At 45.3% G+C, this 4,531-nt stretch overlaps 1 pseudogene; it reads right to left on the bottom strand.

Moving 5' to 3' along the window:
- Positions 1–3,163: 3,163 nt before the first annotated feature.
- On the bottom strand, positions 3,164–3,634 carry LOC127483494 (U1 small nuclear ribonucleoprotein C-like; annotated as a pseudogene).
- Positions 3,635–4,531: the final 897 nt, after the last annotated feature.

Genomic DNA, 4,531 nt, shown 5'->3' with positions numbered 1-4,531 from the left:
GGTTTGCTGCTGGTTCTTCCCGGGTTGGCTACCGTCCCTTCCACCTCCGTGGAAGGGCGGTTCCCCCTGGCCACTTTCCCCACTTCCGCAGGGGAGCGGCACACCGCCAGCCGGCTCTCTCGGGGGCTGCACAGGTGTTCCTCAGGTGTTCCCCTTAGATGTTCCTGGTGCATGGTGTCTCTCTCCTCCTTTATAGTCCTCTTCCACCAATCCCAACTCTGCTACCCACACGCCGAGTACGCTGCTCTCCTCCAATCAGGAGCAGGTCCTGCTGTTTATTGGTTGAACTGGAGGCAGCTGTGTAGAAGCTGCTTCTCCCTTCTCAGCGCCATATTGTGGGAGAGCAGATGCATAGAATAAGTCTTAATTCCAGTAACTTAGTCTAGTCCGAGTTGCTCCCCACAAAATGTATTGTTATTTAATTTCACCTGGCTTGTTTTAGCTTGCCTGAATCTTCTGGGAATTTTTTAAAATCCTAATTTATTTTTACAATTTATTTATTTATTTGAAAGTCAGAGCTACACAGAGAGAGGAGAGGCAGAGAGAAGAGAGAGAGGTCCTCCATCCGATGATTCACTCCCCAGTTGGCCGCAATGGCCGGAGCTGTGCCAATCCAAAGCCAGGAGCCAGGAGCTTCTTCTCAGTCTCCCACATGGGTGCAGGGGCCCAAGGACTTGGGCCATCTTCTACTTTCCCTGGGCCATAGCAGAGAGCTGGATCAGAAGAGGAGCAGCCAAGACTAGAACTGGCGCCCACATGAGATGGCGGCGCTTCAGGTCAGGGCGTTAACCTACTGTGCCACAGTGCCGGCCCCTAAAATCCTAATTTCTTATCCAGCATATTTTATGTCTTGCTTCTGGCTATTTGCTGAATTTTTATGTAATGGTGGGGACAGAGTCTTAATTTATGTCCTCAGCATCAGGAGCAATACCTAGTGCATTGTAGTTTCTCCATGTTTGCTCAGTGGATGAATCCTGTAATTAGAAATAAGGAACATTATTCCAGAAAAACTTTTTTTTTAATTCTAAAATTATTTAGAACAGGAAACTGAAATCTATCTGTAAAAACAAAAGAATTATTTAAATTTTATTTGAAAGGCAGAGAGACAGAGCAATATGGACAGAGAACTTCCATTTACTGGTTCACTCCCCCAAATGCCCACAACAGCCAGGGCTGGGCCAGATGGATGCTGGGAGCAGGGAGCTCAATCCCATCCACCTACTCAGTCTACATGGGTAGCAGCGACTTACCTGTTACCTTCCAGGGTGTGCAATAGCAGGAAGGTATACTAGAAGCAAAGGAGCAGGAACTTGGAATAGACTCTCTGATACGTGATGTTGTGTCTCAAGCGCAGTGCTAACTGCTGTGCCAAATGTCCACTCTTTCCTATCTTAAAGGATAGAGACTTTCATCCGCCTTGGAAAACTATATTGAAATGTATGTATAGTCTTCTAAACAGTTGGTTTAATAGTTTTGATCATTCCTTTCCATTGTAGGAGTTTTAAAAATGATTTGTCTAAGTAAAAAGAAAGACAAGATGGTGAAACACCTAAAGTTAACATCTTAAATCTTTCTGTGGTATGCTGCATCTGTATTCTTTTCCTCGGTTTCACAAATTACAAAATAGAATTGGGCCAGCACTGTGGCGCAGTGGATTAAGCCACCACTTGTGGTGCTGGCATCCTATTCCTGAAGACCTGGACTTGAGTTTTACCTCGGTTTCTGATTCAGCTTCCTGCTAATGTGCGAGGGGAGGCAGCAGAAGATGACCCAATTACTTGGTAAAAGGTGGAAGATTTATGCAATCCGAAGAGAAACCAGGGCATATGACCCAATTGCTTGGACCCCTGCCATGCATGTGGGAGACCAAGATGGAGTTCCTGGCTCTTAATTTTGGCCTGGCCTTGCCCTGGCTGTTGCAGCCATTTGAGGAGTGAACCAACAAATGGAAGCTCTTTGTCTCCCTCTTCCTTTCTCCCTCTCCCTCTCCCCTCCCACAGTCCCTACCTTTCAAATAAACAAATCTTAAAAAAAATTACAGGCAGATGGATACCCGCACTCCGATCCTCTGGATGGGACAGTCCTTCCACCAGGCCAGAACAGACTTCCCAGGCTGGCCTTAGGCTGCCCCAGGCCTGGCTTAGATTTCTAGGCTTTAGAAAGGCAGAGTGTTCTTTGCTCATTTGCATTCCCTTCACTGTAGCATTAGCTTTGGCCACGCTACTGTTCTTAGTAGCTTTTTTCTGAAAGCGTGAAAGAAGTTAACTTCAAAATTATTTTAAATAATAGAGAATTCTTAGCACCGCCAAGCCCCATACACTACCAAACAAAACTGAGACAAATTTTAAGTCTGGGGAAGCCAATATTTTTTCATTTATATCCAAAATTTGTTTCCAGGCCTCAGAAACCCACTATCCAAAAATTTACCTTCTTTTCAGCTGGAACTTAAAGAGGGTATGTGATACTTAATTACCAAGAATTCCTGAATTTCCCTACTAAATGGTACTAAATCAGCATCAGTGTAGCAGGTAATCTGAGTACTCCACTTTACAGAGATTTGTGCTTGGTTGGGGGAGGGGGTAGGAGAGGGGGCAGAGGGAGAAGAAGGAAGAGAGAGAGAGAGAGAGAGAGAGAGAGAGAGAGAGAGATTGATTCTACTTCTACTGGTTCACTCCCCAAATAGCTGCAATGACTGGGTCCAGGCCAGGCCAAAGCCAGAAGCCAGGAGCTTCATCCAGGTCTCCCTGGACCATCCTCCACTGCTTTCCCAGGCACATTAGCAGGGAGCTGAATTGGAAAAGGAGCAGCTGGGACTTGAACCACTGCCCATATGGGATGCAGGTGTGCAGGCCGTGGCTTAACCCTCTACACCACAATACTGGCCCTTTCGATTTCTTTTTTGGAAGATTTCATCTCTTTATAATACAGAAGGAATATAAAGGGGAAGAAAAAGAGAATACCTTTTATAGCTAAGTTAACAATTTTACTTTGACTTTCACAATACAAATGAAAACTGCACTTTTTAAAACCCACTTCTTCCCTCCAAAGCTATTCTTTCTTTGCTAGGAAGGGGGAGCAAGTCTTCTTTCTCATGCTGTTAGAAGGCTCCCAGAGTCACAGCACCATGGTCTCCTGGTGACACAGAACAAGTGATACAGAATGGCTAGGAAGAGGCTTGCCCTCCGTCTTTATCTGTCTGGCCAATCACTCCTGGTTGAGCAGGCACCATCATGGGACGGGCGGGAGGTCTCACCATTGGGAGCCCCAGCATCATTGGCAAATGGCCTCCCCTGGGTGGCCTCATTCCAGGAGCAGGTCCCGCTGGCATAATCCCAGGAGGAGGAGGACCCCTCATTGGCATCATGAGAGGGCCTCCAATAGGGGGTGCTGGCAGCACACCGGGCGAGGCAGGATCATCGCCCCTGCAGGGGGAGGAGCAGAGTGGAGTAGGAGGTGTCTTCCTCCTTGAGATGCAGCGGCTGTTTTGTCATCGGGCTCCAGGCCTGCTCCCCATCCATTTCTGATGGTAGACTTTCCCATTCTCTTTGTGTTTCCTGCCACTGCAGTGTGTCTTTCAGGGACAGAGAGCAGGAGTGAGGCACCCACCGCGGCAGTCACAGTAGAACTTGGGCATGTTGCTCTGCAGGCCGTTTCTAATGTATATTTTATAAGAAACTAGGCAAAGCTAGTGAGGAGGTATTGCAAACTACGAAACTGGTAATTATTGAAAACAGCTTCTTGAGATTATGTGACACAAGGACAGTGGGCCATATTCCACAATTGTACAAAGTCCTCTCAAGTCTACCACATTTCTACACTCCCTGCTACACGGACGGCATTTTAAAATCGTGGTAGCCTTGGGGCACATAAAAGAACACATTCTAAGTGAGGTCAGAGAAGGATTTTCTGAAGCTTTTTCCATGGTTTTTAGAGAATAACCTTCTTGTTCAATATCAAGTATTTATGAGGTTCTGATAAAGTGTCTTAAAATAATATTTTATAAAACATTTAAGATCTTTGAAAGGAGAAATTGCTTTTGAAATCCCAGCCATTCCTCCTTTCACGGTTTGCTTTTCTCATCATATGATTTCCAGGTGCCATGGGTGGCCATTGAAACAAGAAGAAAAGCCCTCCTACACCTGAACTTGAGATAATTTGAAATATCAACTCTGCAGGTACCCAGGGTGTAGCCCAAGAACAAAGCTTCATCTGTCACCTGTTATGCATGTTAATGGCTATATTCTAAGACCAAGGGGGAAAAAGGTTTAACAAGTTTCTGACTTTTGATGAAAACTCTTTTGGAGAGTTTTTCCACATAAACATTTTATAATCCAGAGAGTTAAGTAAGGATGTTGTTTTTCAGAAGAATGAGCCAAGCTTTGAAAAACATTCTCCCAGAATCCTAAAGCTTTGCTGGCTGCCTTGAGGTTTTACTCTACTTCTGTGGTTAACAGGATGCCGCAGTAGAGGGCATCAAAGAGATGGTAAATTTGTGCCTAGAAAACAATAGTATTTTTGTATTGAATATTCA

This window comes from Oryctolagus cuniculus, chromosome 13, assembly GCF_964237555.1.
Source record: "Oryctolagus cuniculus chromosome 13, mOryCun1.1, whole genome shotgun sequence".
Classification (NCBI taxonomy): domain Eukaryota; kingdom Metazoa; phylum Chordata; class Mammalia; order Lagomorpha; family Leporidae; genus Oryctolagus; species Oryctolagus cuniculus.
The sequence above is the reverse complement of the archived record's forward strand: the minus strand, read 5'-3'. Positions and strand labels throughout refer to the sequence as shown.